This window comes from Arvicanthis niloticus, chromosome 5 (assembly GCF_011762505.2).
Source record: "Arvicanthis niloticus isolate mArvNil1 chromosome 5, mArvNil1.pat.X, whole genome shotgun sequence".
Classification (NCBI taxonomy): domain Eukaryota; kingdom Metazoa; phylum Chordata; class Mammalia; order Rodentia; family Muridae; genus Arvicanthis; species Arvicanthis niloticus.
Genome location: NC_047662.1, coordinates 4,506,420 through 4,529,418, shown reverse-complemented (window position 1 = coordinate 4,529,418; position 22,999 = coordinate 4,506,420). Strand labels below are relative to the sequence as shown.

The window sequence follows — 22,999 nt, the reverse complement described above, 5'->3', positions numbered from 1 at the left end:
GGCACTGATTCCATTTCTCTTCTTCCCCTCTTTGCTGAGAAGACCATCTTGGGAAACTTCATTGGCAGGATTATTAGGACCCGAAAGAAAAGAAGCTCCCTCCTCCTCTGACCTTAAATGGAAAGCCTGCATACCAAGCAGTGGTCCTTCCTGGCTCGCCAGAGTATATTTTGGGCAGCACAGAGGTTCAAGATTGCAGACAGGCACTGGACTCCTGTGACCAGAGCCCAGGCATTCCAACAGACTGGCCAAGGACACATCCCTTGGGGACATCCAGTCTGTGTGAGACTCAAGCCCAGTGGCAAAGTGGTGGTACCACCAGCCTCTATAATCGTAGATGCAAGGTTGTCTGGCCCTAGAAGATGCAAGTGAGAAATGCAGGTGTCATTCCCAGAGATGCCAGGGGATGGAAATGGCACGGTTAGGCTCCCCTGTACTTCCTTACTTAGGTGCAGCAAGCACAGAGCAGGTCAGGGGCAGGGTTCCCTGGAAAAGGTCATCCCATTCACTTGCTCAGAAAGAGTGCTGCCAAGAACCCAGAATCCTTAGCATGGGGCTGGTGGCATAATGTGTAATATAAATAAAGGATATGTAAGGCTAAGAACAAAGAGGCAGATACCATCACAGGTAAGTGGATACGTGTTCCACTAGAAGAGAAGGGAGCCCAAGAGGGAAGGCCGGCCAGGAGGCAGCAGGGACTGAGGAATGGGGCAGGAGGACGGTGCCCTGAATGGAAGGGACAATGATTCCTTCAAAGAAAAGGACCGTGAACATCAGCCAATGTTCAGACAGACACCCACCCCACAACACAAAGGCAGAAGCCAGACAACAGATTAGTAGTAGCACACGCCTGCAGTGCAGCCCTTGCAGGTGAGGGAAGGGAAGACAGGCCTACCCAGTGTGGCAGGGACGCAGAAGCTTCGCTTTTATGGTAAAGGAAAGGATGAAAAAGGGAACACAGTAAAAACAGTAATGCAAAATCTGGGTGAGATTTCACTTGAAACTGAGAACAGCAGCAACAGTGTGAGCAGAGAGGGTAAGCAGTGGTCAGCACTGTCTGGACAGGAAGTCTGAATTCAGTGTGAGCAGAGGGGGTGAGCAGTGGTCAGCACTGTCTGGGCAGGAAGTCTGAATTCAGTGTGAGCAGAGGGGGTGAGCAGTGGTCAGCACTGTCTGGACAGGAAGTCTGAATTCAGTGTGAGCAGAGGGGGTGAGCAGTGGTCAGCACTGTCTGGACAAGAAGTCTGAGTTCAGTGTGAGCAGAGGGGGTGAGCAGTGGCCAGCAGTGTCTAAACAGGAAGTCTGAATTCAGGGGCAGGGTACACTGCAGATAACAGCGGAGCTATTTAGACATGACAGATGACACCACTCTTAAGAAGTGCCTGGACAGTCAAAAGCAAGAACAGTAGGGTTCAAAGAAGGCTGGGCCAAGGGTCCACCTCCACCATCGCCCACACCCTTCCCTCCCAAGTGTGTGTGAGCTGCAGCTGCCTCGGCTTTCAAGGCCTGCTCTATGGCTGAGCACATGAAAGTCCCCCAGTTCTTCCCAAGGTGGGAGTAATAAGGGGGTTCCATAGATGGCCGACTGGCAAATACAGGTAGGTTGAGTCCTCAGAGCCATGGGCCAGTCAGCAGCTGACCTGTTTGCTCTTGCCTCAGCAGACCAACAACGTGCACCACACAGAAACAAAGGTACGAAGGATTCACCCAACAGTGGTCAAGAAAACAGATGGCTATTGGAACCTGGGATTCAAGTGTACATAGAAGTTAGCTACTCATATACAAAGTATAGCACACAGTCAGAGGTACAGACCAGAACCTGGTCACACCATGTGATCACCCATCAAATGGAGTTCTGTCCTGGACACCACAGAATGCTGGGTCTCCTCCCGTCCGTCTCGTGGTCACCACTGGCAGGTTTCCTTGGCTTTCGCATGCTCGTGTGGGTGCTGAGTAAATACTTCTCATTCTGGAGTTTCCATCGCTGTAGCCGTCAGCAGATCTGTAATACTCCATTCGATGTTTGTCGGCTGACAGGTATGGGCTGTTCCCAGCTTGGGGTTTCATATAAACATTATTGTCCAAGTCCTTTAAGGCAGCGTTCATACTTATTTCTTTAAGGTAATTACTTAATAGAAGAATTGCTGGACCATAATACAGATAACAGGGGAAATAATGTAAAACCTCAGAGATTGTGATTCTTTTATTTTTTTTCCCATTTCTATGTATATGCATCTGTGTGTGCCAAGTGTGCATGTGGCTGGGAAGAGGACGCTGGGTGTTCTAGGATTAGTTACAAGTGGTTGTGAACCACGTGACGTGGGTGCTAAGAACTCTGAGACAGCAGGAAGTGCTCACAGCCACGGAGTATCTCTTTGCTCACCTCAGCAGCCTCTGCCTGCAACCCTTCCCTCGCTGCAGACCCCCTGGTGGACACTGTGCTTCTCCAGGGGCCTTGATATGGGGCCTACTATTTGAGGACCTTCCTTTGTCTAACTCCTGTTTCTATGGCTACACACTCCTAACAACACACAAACATGCACCCACAACCACACCAAGATACAAGAGGCTTCTATGAGCCCACAGCTCCTGGGCCTTTGCAGCAGTGACCTCCCCAGTCCTCAGCAGCCTGCCTCCTCTCCAGAATGGGTCTAGTCTCTTTTCTAAACTTAAGACACTTGGAGTCGTCCATGTTCTGTTAGTCCTCATCGCTGCCTCCACTCTGCTGCTGAAGAACATCCGGGCTGCTTTTGATCTAGAGATCGTGAGACCCACCATAGAAAGGACCATAAAGATGTCTGTATCAACACAACATCTACTTCTGTAAGTACCTTGAAGTGGAGCTGCTGGGTCATATAATAAACAGTGGTTTATTAGATTGTCTTAAAGTATAGATTTATTTTAAAACAAAGCCAAACCAGGCTTGATTCAAGGTGTGGTCTTGTGTATTCATTTCCACCCACACTGAGCTTCAGGTGCTGAGTCTCCACCAGCACTTGGCAGTGGCTGCCCTTCCCATGTTTTAGTGACAACAGTACTGGTGTAACTGTGGTGTAGCTGCCCTGTGACTGTTGATGAACGTCCTCCACGTCCTTCACTGCTCTGTGTATCGCCAAGTGTATATTCCAATCTCTTGCCTGTCTTCCACTGGGTCTTCATATTCCTAAGGCCTAACAGTTGTCTGGGCATCACACAGGAAGTTCTGAGAAACACTGTTCTGCTCCGTGAGCCTTCCAGGTGTGCCTCAGTTTCCATGACCCTGTCTTTTTAATTTCTGTGAAGTCTGACATTCACTTCTCACAGAACGTACCAAATGAAGAAGCCCCTTCTAACCCAAGTTAGAAGTTTTTCCCCTCAAGTTTCACAATCCTGTAACATAAACTGCATCTATGGCCATCTTGAGTAACTTCTGCACAATCTAGGGTGAAGACCAGGCCTCCTCCTCTTTTTACATGGGACTCTCTGATTACTATTTGTTGGAGGCTTCCTCCATCAAGCCACCTTTGCACCTTTATCAAGATCAATTGACCAAGTCTATTTCTGGACTCTCACTTTTGTCCCATTGATCTCCATGTCTACCCTTCTGCAACACCACCGTGCTGCTTGCTAGAGCTGTATAAGAAACCTGGATACCACGCAAGGGCAATCTAGCTTTATTGTCAAAATCGACTTGTTTTCCTATGTCCCATACAAATGTCACAAGCAGCCAGCTAAATCTGGATGAGAATGGCACTGATTCAGAACCAACATAAGAAGACAGGTACCATGACAGTGCCAAGTCATCTGACACTGCACCCTCTCTCCTCTTACTCAAATATCGAAGTTCTCTCTGAGGTCACAGTCACACATATTTTCTTTAAAGTGCTTATGTGAGGGGTGCTACTATAACCAATACTATTTTCAAATCTTGATCTCAGTTGTTGATATATACCCTGCCAGACTCAAATATTCACATAGGTAATGTTTTGCTTTGTTTGGATAAACTGCATAGTTTTTCATAATTACGGTTTGGTTTTTTTTTTTTTTTGCAAATAAAGGTTAAATTGTGGAGCTCTATTAACTGTCTGGAACTCCAGGCAATAGGTTGTTCTCAACAATTGCAAAGTGTACAGAACAGCCAGGTATGCTGGCATACACCTTTAATTCCCATACTTGGGAGGCAGAGGGAGGTGGATCTCTGTAGGTTTGAGGCCAGCCTGGTCTACAGAGTGAGCTCCAGGAGATCCAGGGCTATACAGAGAAACCCTGTCTTGAAAAACCAAAACCAACCAAATAAACAAAAAACCCAGAACACAACTCAGAGAAAGCTCACTTTCTAGATTCAGATCACAGAAGGTGACAAAATGCAGCTTCTGTTGTCTTCTGTTACAGGTGCACTCACTCTCTCTTGTGGGGCCAATAGGAGCTGCCACATCACCCAGCTAAGCAGTCCCCTGTAGGAGCAGCATTCAGTCAGGCAGCAAGAAGCAGATGCCTCTCCACCCATACCCAGCATTACTCTGCGTGTACAGTAACAGGACCTTAGCCTAGGAAGCAGGAGGAGGGCTCACACCTGACTTGCAGAACTCCAGAGAGCGAGCTGTGAACAGTGTTCTTCCTACCAGCAGAGCCACGTGAGGGTCTCAAGTACAGACACCCGAATAACCACCTAAAAACACAGCAGTGTTCGAAATGGAAAAAAACCGAAGGCCGCAGATTAGCAAGAGGCCACACCAGATTCAACTGGTACAGTTACCAACATACGACAGATCATCAGATAAAACAAAGGGGCTGCAAAGGCATTTCTGCCCTGTGACTGTTCTGTCCCTCCTGCAGTTGCACAATCTGACTATGGTCCTCAGTTGCATGTGTAATTACAGCCTCCACCACAGAAGCTGCCCCTCTACCATGTGTGCCCAGGCTCTCACTTGGCGCCTCACACAGTGACTTCTTTCCTATGAGGCAGTGGAGCTGTGTCTCGAGTGCACGACTTACATGTATATAACTTTTAACAGAGGAGTAAGTCTCAAGCACTCCACTGCCATTCGATCACACTGGAGGCAAGTGATTGCTGAGTCCCCAATTATGCTCAACCTTAAATCACTGTTTGCGCTGATTGCAGACCCGGCCCTGCAGGGAGTTGTGCAAAGGCATATATTTGGCAAGCTTTCAAGCCACGGCAACAAAACATGTGCTGAGGAAAATGATTCAAACATTAAGAAAGCAGTCATTTATTTTAGAAGGCCTGCTCACGTGAGACAATAAGCTGCTTCCCAGAATAGGCGCCATCCATCAGGAACCGCTACAGCCCCGCACACACTGGCTGGAGTGTGCCTTTCAGCTATCGTGGGGCCTCGGTGACTATTTATCATCCACATGCATCCAAGGTGGATAAGCAGGCTGGGCACATGCCCGTAATGGTGCACGGCTGCCATGGGCAGCAAAGCGCCCACTCAAGAGCTGTGCCCAAGGTCAGATGACCACACAGGCCCTAAAGACATACCTGAGTTTCTGCATAAGCCTGTGGACACAGGAGGAGGACAGTCAGCTGCCTTGACGTTGGATGGACATGATTCATTTCTGTATTTTAAAACATGGTATGTTGAACAAGACAGCCACGGCTTCATATTAACCAGGGGCTTCCTCCTGGGAGGTCAACATGCCAAGAGGCTACAGGTACTTGTAGAAATCAGGTTAGTTCAGCCAGTGAGGTAAGCCACAGCTCGACAAAGCCTTCCCAGTGCCTTTCCTAAACAGGCCCTGGAAAGCTATCAGTACCATCTTCAGAGGCAAGCTCACACACCATTTCTACAGCAATCCCACCCAGCACCTCCTGTGAACTTCAACCTGTCTGTCTGCATGGAAGACAATATATTACCAATAAACCAGAGGAGTGAGCAGCAGATGGACCCTGTTAACCAAACACGGTGGTTAGTCTTCTCAATCAGGGCACACAATAAGTTTATTGTTTATTTATATTTAATCTCTTCAACCAATTTTAGGAAACCATCAGCCAACCATGTTACCAGAACCAGAGTGTGAGCACTGCTCAGGAACCGAACCTCTGGAGCATGCTATCTTATGGTAACAATGTCAGAGTCGTGGGTGTTTTTAGACACCTCTAAACATGACCCTTCAAAGGCGAGAGACATTACAGACATGTAGTTACCCAGAGATCCATGCAAGTATCTTAGCCATAGAAAGAAAGTCTAGGAGAACATGGCCCTTTGTGGGAGAAAACGATTCTGGCTCTTTTAAGACTGGGAGAAGAGACTGACCGGTGAGTGAGAATTGTCCAAGGCTAACTAACACTCAGAGCCCAGAAACTACAACCAGCGTGTCCAAAAGCACCGATCCTGTTACCTCACAACTCAGAAGAGATGACTTTATCACTCCTATTTGTCAGACAGCATCAAATTCACTGTACACACAAGTTCCTAACAACCTATGTAGGAGCCACGTGGCCTTCCAACCCCAGGGCCACTGAACAGCAGCGGCCAGGTGTATATAAGAATATGGTTGCAACCTTCTGTTAAAGTAAGCCACCTTATTAACTTCAAGCACCATCAACCAGCAGTCTGGTCCGAAGAGACAAGATGCGATGGCATGAAGTGACAGATTTCCCAGCAGAGGGGAAGTTCACTAGGAACAAAGGTACTGGTAACCAATGGATGCCACTCTCCTCCCCACACCCTGCTGATCTTAAATACACCCACTCACTGCCATGGAAAACCTGTGGCTGCTCTTACTTCCAACAGTGGTCAGCAGCCTTGTCTAATCCCCTCACTGGCATACACAGCACCCACAGTGGTAGGAAGAGACCTGCTGCTCTGTTCCCACCTTGTTTGTTCCAAGTCCAACTTGGTTCCTAGCTGGGCAGTTACAGCATCTGTGTTCCCATGGCATAGGCTCCAGTCAAATGGGTGAGATCTTCAGCACAGCCTCAGCTGATAAAATGACACTCCATCGGAAGTAACTCAAGTCTTCCCACTCCAAGGAACAGTAACCAAGTCTCAGGAGTCCATTTCACTACAGAGGAGTCATTGCTTACAACCCAATCACTACAAAACTCCCTGATAACGACAGCCACAAGAATGGGAAGTCCCACCTGGGAGATTTTGCTCAGCAGACAGGTCTCCCGAGTTTCACAACCCAGTCCCCAGCTAGCACATTCAAGACCAGAGTGAGCACTTGGACAGTTTGGAGAGGCAGGGAAGATCCAAAACTCTTAAGTTGGAAATGTAATTCTTCCTCCCCTAAGGAAGTTTTATGTAAAAGGACCAACCAGCTATGCAAGCATCCTCACTTTTCCAAGTGCCAACAGCTGTCTATATTTTCTCCCATGTCTGGTATTGTCAGCAGGGAAACTAAAAAGCCAAATGCTGCTGGCTGAGGTCTAGATTTTTGCCAATACCTGTATCCTAACAGATCTGTTTCCAGGCCAGAGTGACTGCTGAACCCAGAGTGTCCTTATCATACTCCACAGAGAGATAACACAGAAGCCACAGGAAATGGCTTCTGCCTCTCTCAGGAGTGGCCCTCTGCAGAGCCAGGCCATGTTACCTCTCTGGCCCCAGCCAAGAAGTCAACCACCTAGCAAGCTCATACTGTAGACAAGAACCAGGACATCAGTACTCCATCCCATCTGGGGGGGTAAAGCTTCCACATAGGGCATGCCATCTAGGGCCTTCATGATGCTCCAAGAGAGGCTAGCTGTCCTGGGGGCAGTCTCCTTCCATACAACCTCCTCTCCCACACCCACTTGGTCTACAGCTACCTGGGAACACAGCTGAGGAGGCAGGCCTGAGAGTGCTGGCGTGGTGGGGAAGAGACAGGAACCGAGATAAGGAAACAACTGCCTGACTAATAAAACTATAGAGAAGACAAAGATGCAGTGTGAATGACGAAGACTAAATATGGCAGTGGCATCAGGTCTGAGGAGACAACCCTCGGAACGAGCCCTGGCTGGTACAGAGGAGCCAGCACATACAAATGGGAAAGGGCTGATGGGAATGCTTTCCAGGTAGACAAACCAGGAAATGCCTGAGAGAGCCATGTCTGCCGTGCTCCAGGTGTAGACAGCCTCAGCAACTAAGCTGAGTAGACAACCCGGGGACGGGGTGGGGAAGGAGAGCAGTTTTGGGGACAGGGTGGGGAGGGGGTGGCAGGGCAGACCAAAGGTATTCAAAGTATTATGCAACAGCTGCTCTCACTTCTGGGCACACAGCATGGCTGCTGCACAGGAAGGCAAAGAGAGGCAGGGAGTCTAAGTAGGAAAAGGAACAGCTGTCCAGAGAAACAGGGGAGACCTGGTGCTGGGTGGAGATGTGCAGTCTGACCAGGTTAGAAGGAAACAGAAGAACTGACAGGTGATCAGGTGTTTGAGATGGAGAAAGGCAAAACCTTGGACACTCCAGAGTTCTGGCTTTAACTAAGCAGTCTGAATAAGCTATTTATGTTCTATGAGGCAGGGCATACTCAGCCCAGGCTGGCTTTGAATTCACAGTCTTGCCTCAGTCTCCCCAATGCTGGGACTGCAGGTATGGCCCAGCCCAGCTTACCCTTCATCTTCACACTCCTCCATGCTCTTTCACCAACACTAATCGAAACCCTCAGCAGCCTTTAACACAGATGCAGACTCCAGCCCATCAAACCAGAGCCTGGCAGAGGTACCCCTCTTCCCACGTGCCCCTCCTTACTGAGAGCCTGGCTCTGAGGCCCTCCATCAGCAGCACCACTCACAGAACAACTTCCTATCACCAGACTTTTTAAAGCAGGTACTTTCTCTAGCCCGAGTTTATCACTGTTTAAAATGTTGTGCTAGTTAGCAGTAATTATGTAAATGCAAGCAGCCATTTCTATTTTTAAAAGGGAACCCCATTTAGCATTCTTACATCCTGAGATGTTTTAAAATAGCTAGTCCAGTGGTGCCTTCGCTTTATTCAAACTGTTTGTGGGTTTAAATACAGGTTCAGCAAAAACCAAAGTAAGCCAAACATTTGCTTTCTATTAAATGTCTAAATCGGAGGATTAAAAAACAAACTACTTTACATTTGACAGAAAGCGGCCATCAAATCAGCGCCACGACAACATACTGACTGCCAGACAGCAATGACATTGGAGAAAGAATCAATTTAGGAAAGGATGGATGGATTTCTTTAAACTCTTCAAAAAGGGAGAAAATACATTTGAGCAAATCTTTTAATTATAGCATCTTCCAAAGAACCTACAAAGCCTTTCTTCTTCCCAAACCTAATGCTTTTTAAAGGCAGCTTTGCCCCTTAATTCCACATGAAATATTCAGTACAGCGTAATTAAATTTTATTCCATGCTATTTTTACTGGGTTCACTAAAATAGAGGGTGCTCGCATCTTTAAAACAAACTTCCCAGCAACTTAGCTTGCACAGTGAATAGCTGGTTCTCAAAACGAAACTTAAAATGCAAATCCTACTTTAAAGGTCTCTACCAGTGCAGGGCAGTCCCACAGGTATTGAAAAGACAGGCTCGATCCCATGTTCCACCAACCTTCACACAAGCTACTGACCCAGCTGGTTCCCTGTCTTTGCCACAGGCACGAGGCAGCTCAGATCTTCATTTCCAACTAGGCTCTGTTCATTCTTCTGTTATCTCTGTGGTGGTAAAGGCAACAGAAATGTAGACAAGCACAATCTGTGGCTGAGAACCTACGGTTTCACTATTTGGATAACTAGTTCTTGTTAAGTGCGGTGTAGGCCTGATGGTTTGGAATTTTTATACAAACTGAAATTGTAATCACTCTTTCAGTTAGGATCGGTGAGTAGGTTACAGAGTCCAACACAAGAGAAAAGGGAAGTGTTAAGTATCTCAAATGGTAAACAGAAAAGCTCATTCTGCAAAAGCAGCCAAGCACTATGGCCATTCCCGTGAGCTATGGAGGAAAATAACTCACTGTAATGTAAAAGTCCCCTGGGAGTAACATCTTCATCCTGGGTTCTGCCAACCTGAGACTGTCTCTGTGGACAGGATTACAAGAGTTCAAAGTTTGCCCATTCCAACCAACCAGACTGTCCCATGTTTTATAAAGAGGGTAAGCAAACCAACAACTACGATCTGCACAACAGACACTAGAAATTGTAAGCCAGGAAGCGACTCTGGACAGCTCTCCTGAACCTTGGGTGCCAGACTGCAATAGACAACGCTGCAGACAGGCTTTCAGTTTTAATGAGGCCATCAGGCTTTCAGAGGATCGAAATGTATCTCAATTGATTCATCTCTGTAGAGCCACCTTGACTACCAACTGTGTTAGTATTCCGTCTAAACAGCCAGGTAACTGGGGAGGTGGAGTTTAGACGGAATACTAACAAACTGAAAAGGTCTTTGTGGCCCACACCTTTAATCCCAGCACTCTGGAGGCAGGAGCAGGAGGATCTCTGAATTTAAGGCCTGGTCTACATGTGAGTTCCAGGACAGCCAGGGGTACAAAGACACTATCTAAAACTAAACAAACAAGCTGGCACTCAAGGAGTGAAGGCAGGGAATCAGAAATTAAAGACTGTCCTCAGCTATGAAAGCAAGTGGAGCCAAATCCCAAAAGAGCTCAAGAGAAAAGCAACAGATGCCACCTACCAAAGTCACCAAAGTGGTTGTGACGCTTGAAGCCTAGTGTGCTGTTACCACAAGCACCAACAGGAGACTCTTGTGAGCTGTTCTTAGAAATGGACTGTTGCGGTAAATCTCTCGCCCATTGGTAGTCCATAGAAGAAAAGACACAAGTCAATAAGTATCAAATGAATGCTGCATGCCTAGATTGGGCAGATTTACCATTAAACTACACTATTCCCCGGCTATGAGAGCTCTTAACAACTTGCGGTTTCCTAGGTCTTCTTCGTCTTCTCTCTCTCCACCAACTGCCCTCTGCTTCGACCAACTGCCCCTCCGCCACTTCTCTCTCTCTCAATTAATAAACTTAATTCTGAACCTGGCTTATGTCCTGTCTTCAAAATGAATAGCATCTGAAAACTATCCTCTCAAAGTAAATAGCCTGGAATGGCTGTGAGATTATAAATCTTCAACCCCATCAGAAATCCAGAATGACTCAGTTAAATAAAGATATGGGAAGCACAAAGCGTGGCTTCTAAACTCAACCAATTTAAATAGACCACTGAAACTCTAGACAGTTCCTTATTTCAAAACGTTGGAGCATCTGGTCTTCAGCCTTCTGGCCCAGGAATCATCTGACAGACCTAGTAATGCAGAAATTACCTCGTTATGGGCACAAGATGAACATTGGCAAAGAGCATGTAGTAACTTTTTGGGAGAGATTACCAACAAATATCCTAAAAGCAAGCGGCTTCAGTTCATAAAAAGAACTAATTGGATTATCCCTCGTATTTTAAAAGGAACTCCGATATCTGGAGCCCCTACATTTTACACTGATGCTAGTAAATCAGGAAAGGCAGGATATAAATCAGAAGACATAAGGTGGCTTAGAGTCCCTATAAGTCAGTTCAAAAATCTGAATTATACGCAATAATCATGGTATTGTCAGATTTTCAAGAATCCCTTAATATAGTAACTGACTCTCAATATGCCGAAAGGGTTGTTTTACACATAGAGACTGCTGAACTTATTCAAGATAATTCTAAATTGACCTCATTATTTTTTCAACTACAACAAATTATTAGAAATAGAAGTAACCCAATATATATAACACACATAAGATCCCATACAGGTCTGCCAGGCCCTCTAGCACAAGGTAATAATGATATCGACCAGCTATTGATAGGAAGCGTGCTAGAGGCTTCAGAATTTCATAAAAAACATCATGTTAATAGCAAAGGTTTAAAGAAAGGGTTCTCTATTACTTGGCAACAAGCCAAGGAAATTGTGAGGCAATGCCCTACTTGCTCATTATATAACCAAACTCCATTGCCTACAGGAACTAACCCTAAGGGTACTCAAAGAAATGACATTTGGCAAATGGATGTCTTTCATTTTACAGAGTTTGGTAAACTGAAATATGTGCACCATACTATAGACACATATTCAGGATTTCAACGGGCAACTGCATTAGCATCAGAAAAGGCTGATTCTGTAATTACACATTTGTTAGAAGTCATGGCCATTATGGGAATACCCATACAAATTAAAACAGACAATGGTCCAGCATATACCTCTAATAAGATGGAGAAGATTTTACATAATATAAAACATGTTACAGGCATATCACATAATCCTACGGGACAAGCAGTTGTGGAGAGATCCGCTTGAAGCCTAGTGTGCTGTTACCACAAGCACCAACAGGAGACTCTTGTGAGCTGTTCTTAGAAATGGACACCAACCAGAAGTAAAGAGGAGCAAGGCACACGACAACAGTATTTATTCTCATAGGACAGGAATGGGTGGAGTGTTCTCATTTACCTAACACACGGCCCCTTTCGTCACACACGCAAACACTTTCTCTAGAGATGCTGTGCTGTCTCCATCCACAACCCAACGCTTCTGTAAGACGTTCTGCTACCTTCTCAAGAACATTACCCTTACCAACTGTCTCAAACAGTTAAGTGGCACTTACAAAGAAAATGCCGCACACCTCTCTGCTGCCGAGGTTGCTCTGCAGCTCAGCATGCACCCAGATCGCAGAGTTGCTGAGCCTCATCCAGTTACCCTGGAGCCCGTTAAGGTGCCAATGAGCCATCACTTACAGATGAGGCCGTGCTACCTGAGCCCTGGTTCTGGAGTTGACATAACATTGAGGCCTAACAATAAAGGTCTTGAAGAAATTGCCTACAGGGCATCCAAGTATTATTTTCATCAACAGCCTGACGCCCCCACAAGTCTTATCAATATAGAGGACAGCAGCCTTTTCAAAAGGCAGTGTTTGGTTTATTTGTTTGTTTGTTTTGTTTTTGTTTTTGTTTTTCGAGACAGGGTTTCTCTGTATAGCCCTGGCTGTCCTGGAACTCACTCTGTAGACCAGGCTGGCCTCGAACTCAGAAATCCGCCTGCCTCTGGCTCCCAAGTGCTGGGATTAAAGGCGTGCGCCACCACCGCCCGGCTCAAACAGCAGTGTTACAGGAGCTGTGTGCTAGAGGGGCTGGGCTGCTTGCAGAATAGTTTAAGACCTGCTAGGGTCTGTGTTCTCACTGTGGTCCTCCATCAGGTCAATCCCTTGATCCCCCTACTTCACCTGGCTCATGAAAAAGGAACAAAGCTCTCCCTCCTCATCCTCAGCATGAAGAAGCCGGGTGACAAGTGTCTGGCACATCACTTTAAACTGAGGTACATGGACCCCAAGGAGTGTCCATGTATTTCAATGAATGCACTAACATGAGCTAGCAGGCCGGATTACAATGTGCATTGAACAAGTTTGAACTGAGGGACTTTACCTTTCTAAAGAGACATCTGGGGAATCATTTACTCATTTTGAAAGCAGACATACTTCCACACTGTCTTCAATCTAAGTGTATGAGAAGCAGCTAAGAGATTACAGAAATGTAGAGCTCAAACAGGATGCCACAGACCACCCCCCTCTCCTTAGGCTGCACGTATCAGTAATGGTACAAACAGGGAAAACACTTACACATTAAGACACTGGAAAGTCGCAGAAAGTGTTTCTAACATCAAATAGCCAGAGACATGAACGAAGCCAAACCAGAAGGTGGCCTGGGACAAGTGCCAGGTCTACCTGCAGTGGAAACCCAGGTACCGAAGGCAAGCATTTCAATCTGCAGCAAAATGCTAAGTGGACACCTAAACCTGATCTGACCCAGGTGCATTGATTATAAAAACACTCCTCAAGGAAACCCAGCAATACCAAAGGGATTACCAGTATCTGTAAACTCAGTCTCATCTCTGTAACTTTGCTGCTAAATTATGAAGCTAACCCAAAATCAGGGTGGGTTTTTTTTTTTTTTTTAAATTGTCTTTTATGTACCATAGGCAGGACTTGCTGTTAAGTGAAAGAACACATCTTTAGAAGTCATGCAGGAAGGCTGATCTGTCTGGCCCTTGAGTTCATATCTTAGCTTCATTCTCTTCAGGGTCTGAGACACAGGCTAGGCTTCCTCCCTATTTCACAATGGCCCATGTAAGGCAGAGCCACCTCCCTAGGCCCTAAGGCCGTACAGAGCTTGGTGTCTGTTCTAACCAATGGCAAAATCCAGAGTAACAGACTCTGGCCAGGGACTTCAGTGGGAAAGCTGGCTCTAGAGAACACCAGGGGGGCAAATAAGGCCATCAAGACCTAGTCACAGCCAGGCGGTGGTGGCGCATGCCTTTAATCCCAGCACTTGGGAGGCAGAGGCAGGCGGATTTCTGAGTTCGAGGCCAGCCTGGTCTACAGAGTGAGTTCCAGGACAGCCAGGACACAGAGAAACCTTGTCTCGAAAAACAAAAACAAAGAAGACCTAGCCACCAAGTCTGGGCCAAGCCATGCCTGTAAATCAGACAACGCTAGCAGAAGTACTTTTTGTTCATTCAGGAACTGACAGCAATGCCCCTTCTTGAAAAGGCAGGGTAAGGAATGCATCTAAAATTAATTCATAGATCCCCCTGGGAAATCTAAATGCCAGCATATTCTCATACAGCAAGCCCATCTGAGAAGTCCCTCACTCAGAGCAATGCTTTCAACTTGAATGAAGCTGTTGCTAAGTCAACTCCATGGCCCAGGCTTAGTAAAGTAACTGGCAGGCATGAAACACAAGAAAAAAGACAAAATTCGAGTGGGTGTAAATCAGCAACCATGAGGCCTTCAAAATCACAAGGAACGCTGACAGAAATGATCTCCATGTACAGTGGCTCCTCCTTAAAGGCTCCTGGGTCAAAGTTCCCCTGCCCGATGTCCTCTGTGTACCAGCAGAGGGCACTAACTCATGCAGTCACTCTTTAAAAGCTTATGATATGTAATTTAAACTACAGGAACACAGAACAAGAACTGGATTTTAAATGGATGAAGTACTAAGTATGCAATTTTAACAGTGACTTAAAACAACCCATTTCACTGAACCCCAGGTGTACACACAGAGAGAGAGAGAGAGAGAAAGAAAGAGAGAGAGAGAGAGAGAGAGAGAGAAAGCAGAAGCATATGTAGATATGTAAGTAACAGTAAGCCAGATCTTTAGAGCGATGAAAAAGTATTTCAAAATAAAAGCAGACATGAAAAACTTCTTTTCCATCTTTTGGCCCATGTGATCTGTAACCTGGTGAACCTCTCCCAGCAACTTTCACATGCATACAACAGGAGCACCAACCAAGAAAGACGAGTTGGTTTCTTAATTTGAGAAGCCATGATGAATCAGAAGAGAGACGGTGACCATGATAGAATCATAGTGCCCTTTATTAAGCGGAGCTGAAACATGACTCCGTTTGTACTTCAACCCCTCTAAGAATAAGGAGCACGTAGGCGTGCTCACTAGGCTCTGGGCTGCTGTTCTAAGCAAGTTACCTCATCCTCACATCTGTACTTCCATCAGGATTTACTCACGCACACAATTCTGAGAGGGTCTGTGAGCTCTGCCTCGTTAGCCACTTCCTGCAATTATATTCTCAGCTCAAAATCCACACTTCTTCCGCTTCCGTCAGAGGGAAAGGTGACATTCAAAGTCACTTGGTGACCTGGCTGGTGCACACAGCAACATGACCACAGCTTTAGCTTTTTGGCTTGCTGTGGGACACAGAAACGTCTAGCCTTTGCTCTTCTTAAAAATGGCTGAGCCTGGTTTGATGGAAGCTATTGGGCCTTTGCTCTCCTTAAAAATGGCTGAGTGTGGTTTGATGGAAGCTATTGGCACTTCCCAGGTGAAGACAACTTGGGTTTGACTGGCTGAGTCTGGTCTGATGGAAGCTATTGGGCACTTCCCAGGTGAAGAAAACCTGGGTTTGACCTGCTCTTTGTTGTGGTTTTAGTTGACTGCATCTGTGTGCAATAAGCAAGGTTTACGGTGAGATGAACAAGGCTGACAGGTGAAATACACCACCCTAGAGATGTTTGACTTCTGCAGACTTGTCATCAAAGGCCAACACTACAGACTCACCTGGAGACGATGGCCCACATCACAGAAGACTGGCTCCTTAGTCTTTGTTACAAAACAGAAACTCAAGATTCGCAGGAGTAATACTGGTTTTGTGACCTCCACCTACACACAAAGGGTAAACACGGGTAGCAAAGGCTGCCGGGCCAGGACTTTTGTTATTCTCTACATACGGACATGCATGCTCAACAACTGGCCCTGGGTGCTCTGGGTAACATAGGAACATCACAGAGGGCACCTACCCCATAGACTAAGCCAGTCCTGGGTCCACTAAGTGCTAAATTCTCATGCGGCAGCTAAGTGTGTGTAGTCTGTTGATGGCCAAAATGTTGTTACCTCCAGCTCCACTTGTCCTGGTAAATGCCTGCTCACTAGATAGCACCTGAGTGTACCAGAAACTGTCACTGGGATCACTAGCTAACTGAGGAGAAGAGTCAGGGTCTCTGCTGCTTTCCTACATTCCTGGACTCTACACCATGCCAGTGAAGTGACTTACATTCCCGTCTACCTGCTGCTACACAGGCATCGTGGACACAACACACAATGGCTCTGCAATTCATCATCCCATCATCTTGGATACTCTGGCTTCTTGTCTCTTCCTGAACGAGCTGCAAACAAGGCTTCCTACATGCATTACCATATTCAATGGCATACAGTACATAAACAGCAAGTTAAAGACTGAGAAAGGACGCAACACTAGTGACCCACTAGTTCACTGAACAGCATTTATTGATGTAACAGGAGCTGTCCTGTGTGCTGGAAACAGAGACAGCAACAGGCCCTGCTCTCAAGGAGCTTCCATTCTTCTGGGAGGCAATAATCAGCACATAAACAGGCCACTGCTGTGTTAATAAGGAAAGGAAAGTTTGCTGGGGGCAACAGGGACACAGGGCATCCGTGGTGCAGGCTGCTCCCCAAGAGAAGCAGCTGCTGTACTTTCACAGTCACTCTGGATGAAGTAAGAACAGGTCACTTGAATCTAGTTCATTGTTAGTAACATTCAGATCATATAAACCCAGGGTTTGATGTACAATTAATTCACTAACAGAACTGCCCTGAAGCAGCTATAGAGCTGGCAGGATGGCAAGCTCTCCCTATGCTCTGACAGCTTGCTCCCATGTGGCAGCCCTCATGGCTCCAGCTCTGTGGGACCCTCTTCATGCTGCGCCCATGAACAAGTGTGTGGTGAGAGCCTGAAATGAACAGGTGTGAAATGGGTCAAGAACGCGCTTCTATTTCTGTGTTTAACTGAAGAAAACGTGCCCCACTTCCAGAGGCAGAGAAAGAAGAGGACATAGGAATAAAGGCCAACTAAAGTATATTTTAAACACATGTGTGTATATGTACATGTGTCTCTACACACATGACCTATTTCCCTAAGATAATTCAAAATTGGGCCTTATATAAATGTCTTTTGACAATGTTACAGTGTAACTTTTATTAAACTATATCTCTGAGAGACCACAAAAGAATCAAATTAAAAATGAAAAGTTCAAAGATATCATGGTCCAAGCTCAGTGAACTAGTTTTACAGAATTGTATCCTTACTCTGCATGTTCAGCACACTCCTACACTCTGTTTGTTCTGACACGGCGTCCCACGGGAGCCAGTGGGTACAATCAGCTCTCTGATTCAGACTAACGAGTCTAAGTACATACTGACAGAGCAGACAGTGCTTTGCGAGGCTACCTGGCTAGAGTGTCTGTGACACATAGCACTGAGAAGGAAGACTTAACTCCCAGCACCTCTGACTCTCACCACAGGACAGTTCCCCAGGTTAGAAAAATACAGTATTTCAAAGAGATGCTGACAGCTTAAGTCAAGGACACTTCCTAATCAATGTAAGGTCTTAACAAGCTTCCAGTGACTTTCACTGTGACCCTGAATCCACCCCAAAGCACAAAAGGAAGCCTCAGAGACCTCAGCCTCCCTGGCTCAGGAGCTAGGGCAGGCAGCACTGAGAGGCAGGCAGGGAGGAGCACTAGGCTCCTGAGACATGAGTGAAGGGCACTTGGCCTCTCAGCCCTCACATCAGCACACTGGACGCAGGACTGTGTTGTCCAGGGCTTGAGTGGAGTCCGAGGCCCACAGCACCAGATTATGCTCAGTGCACCACGGGCCTTTTGCAGGTCAAAGTCCTCATGACCTGCTCCCCCAGGTGTTAGTCAACTAAATGAACAACTTGAGCTATCGGGGTAAAGTGTTCAACATAAATCACATGTGCATACACTGTGACATCTCTGGGATCAGACAGCAGCTTCTGACTTGTTTCCATTGCTCTCTGCACATTTGCTTTCTGCTACCAAAATCTTAAGACCTGCATAAACAAAAACAGCACTTACTCTTCTCTTCTCCAGAGTTGTCAAGTTCACTCTGACCCGAGGGACCTCACCCTGCCATCATTTCTCCCACCCCTACCCTGATTCCTCCTTTCCACGAATGCTGATGCCAGGCTGGGCTCTAGGCAAACAGGAAGAGGGAGGCCCAGCACCAGAGAGCCAACTCACTGCATGAAAGAGATTGTGGCAATACACTGTGGCACGGGCCCTCATACTGGGGGCCACACCTGCAGGAACAATGACCTGGAGTCAAAGCCTGAGAAAAGGGTTTGTGAGAAGGAAATCCCAGCTGTCCTGCAAAGGCTGAGGAGGAGAAGGGTTGGGCTGGCACAGCAAACAGAGGGCAGAACAGAAAGGAGGGTGTGTGCAGTGCCAGGGCTGTGGGTCTGGTTGTCAGGTGTGTATGCGGACTCTCTGATGAAGAGAAGAGATGGGCAGGCATGGTGCCCAAGGAAGAACAAACACCAGCAAGTTCTTAAAATAAACTAAGTCACAAGTTGAAATGTTATACCTGAATTTGTTTTCTTTTTCTTTAAGCACTCTAGTAGCTCAGATCTAAATTAGAAACAGTGAGCAAGGATCATTCACTTTCCCAGTCTAGACAAACTGACCTCAGTTTCAGTAAGGCTACAATTCCACACATGTCACTTAAGTAATTGTGCTAACACTGCCTTTCAAACCCTGAGAATCTGGTTCTCTTCTATGGCCTGTGACTTACAAGTGACAGACAAGGCAGCCCTTCCTCTGTGATGAGTCTGTTGTGGTGAGAAGAACCTACACAAGCGGCAGTGCTGTCTCCTACCTTGTTTGCAACTGGCTCCTGGCTCCCTCCCTCATCCTACCCCCACTCTCTCACTATAAGGTAAACAGAGTCTGAGAGCAGATGTAGGAGTTAAATTTCATTATTTCTAAAACGTGTTTCTTGAGCTTTTTTTTTTTTTTAAATGTAACAATACACTTGGAAACCAACAGTTCTCCACCAACAGTGGAGCCTGGGCCCTGACAGGCTGCACACCCATGTGTCCCTCAGTCTCTTTTCATACCAGCTGCTTCTAAAGACTATAACACACAGGGCTCAGAACAGGCTCTTCCTAAATAAGAAGAACTTGACAGGAATTATTAGTTAATCTTACTATTGTAGAGAGAAATCAAAAGGGAGCCTAAGGTAACCTTAGGGTTGATAAGGGGTAGACTCGGGGCCCATCCTGTTTTCTCTCAGGGTTCAGACTAAATCTGCATTACTGTTGGCATAAAAAGTCCAGGGCATGCAGATTATCTCACCTTTTTCCAGCTTTTAAGACTGAAAAGTAGTTTCTAGACTGAATCGATTTTTATTAATCTTCAAAGACTCAATGTGGGTCAAAGCAACACAAATATACAAATACACTAATTTGTGCACATGCAGATATAAACTGTACAGGGGTTAAGCTTCATGGCAGAAGGCTGACCTGGGCCTTGTCAAGAGGGCCAGAAAGGACAAAGTGTGCACACTGCTGTCTGCACCACACAGAAATGCCCTGAAGCTGCTATCATGCTGGTTTCTGTGGGGATTCAAGCACCTTCAAGACTGTTGAGCTAAGTCTTACTAACTGAATTGGAGGGATTTGAGGATTACACCAAAATAAAGATGAGCATCTAAAGATACATGGAAGTAAAGAGAAGACTCTGAAGGCTGCTCTCCCCCCGGGAGAACTATCTAAAACGCTCACAAGGGCAACACCTTTATTAGCTGCTCCAGGAAAGGCCTTGCCTGAAGGAAAGCAGACAGAGGGCACCAGAAAGCCGCCATGTGAGGAAAAGCCTTCAGAGATTATGGCCTATATTTCTGGTGTTACTATGAGAAATTCTGCTCTGACCCCAGAATTTCAGTGGGTAAGACCAGCCCTCAGATCACACAGATGTTCAGACTCACCCCAGACATCACATGTGCTGGGTGGAAGCTCACTTCCTTCTGACTTCTTTAAAGCAGCTCCCTTGACACTGTTGGTAGACAGTCTGCCTGAGGTCTGTGTATGAGCACAGTCGCCTCTCCAAAGTTCCAGCTTCACGTACCACTCTGAGCACCATGGACTCCAGTACTTCCTGCCTGCTGCCTGCTCCTTTCTCTTCGGCTCTCGGCCCTGCACTGTACAGTCATCACCATGTGTGCTCTCTGTAAACACTCAGCTCCTGTACTCAACACAACTCACAGCAGCCTCATCTCAGGTTAATTCATGTCTACTCCAGTCCTGGCCTGGTCTGTACTTAGCTCCTGAAACCAGAGCCCCAAAACTAATGCTCAACGTTCTACCCTCATACTTTCATCTGAAGCTGCTGGTACTGGAGTTTTCCCCACAGCTCTTAACAAGCCAACACCCACCGCCACCAGTGACTCCTCTGTGGTGTCCTGCTTGAACCCTAGCAGAATCTGACAGATGACCATACTGTCTCTCAGGCCTTCTTGTATACCTTCTCTGTTTGTGTCTTCACTCTCCCTCCTTCTCCTTGACACTGGTGGCTCAGAGGTCCGTGCTCAGATCTGCCCATGCATGGCTCCTCCCTCAGGACTCCCACTCTGCAGCCTCATCACTTCCAGGCAGGACAGCAATGCCAATGCTGCTCCAGTGTCTAGCTCTGGCCAAGCGAGGCCTCCCCTCTGAGATGGACAGACACATGACTGCATCGAACACATACAGCAGACAGCTTTAAAGCTCATTTGTCCAAATCACACCTCAGGTACTCACTCTCCTTGTCCCTCTTCCTCACCTGCCATTCGCTGTTTTCCCAGTTCAAGGAACTACATGCTTCCAGTTTCTCTGTGTTCAATGTTGACATCACAACTCCATGAGAGTCCCATGCACCAGCTCTCACTGACAAACCCCTCATACCCAATTACTCCTGACTGTATCTGCCGAAGCCACTTTCAGTTCTTCCCTCACTGGGCTGCCTGCTTCCAGTCTCCTTAAGTCAATGAATAGCAGAGCTTTCTATAAAGGGCCTGAGGCAGCTACGTGGTCCACTGGGCTGGGCTACACAGCTCAAACACAGCACCTGACAGCCCTTCCTGAGTGAGGGCTGCCCTGCTGGTCACTGTGTGGCTGAGACAGATGCATGAGGTAACGGGGCTCTCCCCCAACAGGAATAAACTCAACCTGAACTATGATGTGGAAGAGTATCACTCATGCTCCACATCCTATTTAAAAATGTAAACGGTACCTGAGCTTGTTGGCTGTAGCAAAATGAGTAGCAGGATACTGTATATAGACCCTGCCCTACAGTTGGGGGGTGTGCGTGTGTGTTCACTTGTGCACCTGTGGAGGTGCAATCACTCATGTATATGCAGGTGGAGGCTAGAGGCTGACGTCAGGTGTCACTTCTGTTGTGTGTCACCTTATTCTTGAGATAGGATCTCTCACTAAACTTGGAGTTCACTTTTTCATCTACATCGCCTGGCCAGTGTGCTCTGGGAATCTGCCCTATCCACCAACTCCCTGAAGTTATATTAAAAAAAAAAAAATTCAGCAAGACTCAGGTCCTCTTGTGTGTACAGCAAGTACTTTACCCACTTAGCCATCTCCCTGGACCTTAAAGGGTCCTCTTCCTGTTTTTCTTCTATTAAAAAAAAAAAAAAAAAAGGATGGTTTCTGCTCATTTAGCAAAAATCGAAAGGCCTTAGCCAGGTATGGTGCTACACACCTGTAATCCCAGCACTCAGGACGCTTCGGTAAGAGAATAGAGCATTTAAGGTCAGCCTGGGGAGCTATACAGTAAGTTCCAGGCCAGCCTCGACTATATAGGTGAGACTGTATCTCAAAAAAGCTTTATCTATGACCAGGAAACATCCCAGGATGCTACTCCTGGTACCCGCCTGGCTCTGGTGCTCAGTCCTTCTCTGCCCAGCATCAGCATCCTCCTCTTCACCTCTTCCACTGTTCCCAGATCTGCACACATCCTGGGGCCTCTGTTTTGGGCTGTCCCACCTACTTGGGATGCCCTCACTCCAAATCACTCATTATGCCACTTCCTTCCCATGAACTAATAGGATTCACATGTTCAAGTCATACCTAAGTGAGTGTGACAAGAGCATTCTCAGACCCTGGGGCCACGAGACAAAGCTCACCCCAGTGTATCAATCAACCTGTTCCCACTAATTATTAGAAGTAAACCGGTCAGACAGCTGCTTCATTAACACAAAATCTGGAGTCAGAACACCTTGGTTGCAAGGCCAAGAGCAGTGCTTACTAAGGTGAGGTGGACAAGTTAGCTTTGCAGTGCCCTGGCTTCCTCACCTATGGGTCTGGGAACAGAGTGGGATACACCATGCTGGGGGTCTATAAGTTAATACATGGAGAGCTGAGATACAGAAACCCTTAAGTTACTGGTACTTGGTTTTTGTTTCTTGTTGCTTTTCCCCAACCAGCAAAGGTCTTCAAGAGGAAAGGTGTGGCTTGTTTAACTGCTTTATTCCAGGTACTAGTCAGCCTCGAACTAGACATCTGGTAACAGTTTAAAAGAACAAATGAATAAATGCTGGACATTAATTACTTTGGAGCTGTCAGGAGGATGCAAAAGCTTTCTCCCAATCTACGCCAGAAAGAGTAGGCTACTAGCTTGGGACTTGGTTCATGCCTGTAATCCCAGCACTCAGGAGGCTAAGGCAGGGCAAGGGTACAAATTTAACATCAGCTTGG

The 22,999-nt window shown here is 46.6% G+C and overlaps 1 protein-coding gene across 17 annotated transcripts in view; it reads right to left on the bottom strand.

Annotated features, from left to right (window-relative positions):
- Camta1 (calmodulin binding transcription activator 1) overlaps positions 1–22,999 on the bottom strand; it is an 837,099-nt gene that overhangs the window by 735,783 nt on the left and 78,317 nt on the right. For 4 of the 17 annotated variants that reach the window (XR_013110298.1, XR_013110299.1, XR_013110300.1 and 1 more), the window contains one exon: positions 16,702–18,307. The exons of the other annotated variants lie outside the window; for them this stretch is intronic. The gene's annotated coding sequence lies outside the window, so the exon portion shown is untranslated. Of the gene's footprint in view, positions 1–16,701; positions 18,308–22,999 lie in introns of those variants that run through there. 17 annotated transcript variants of the gene reach the window in all.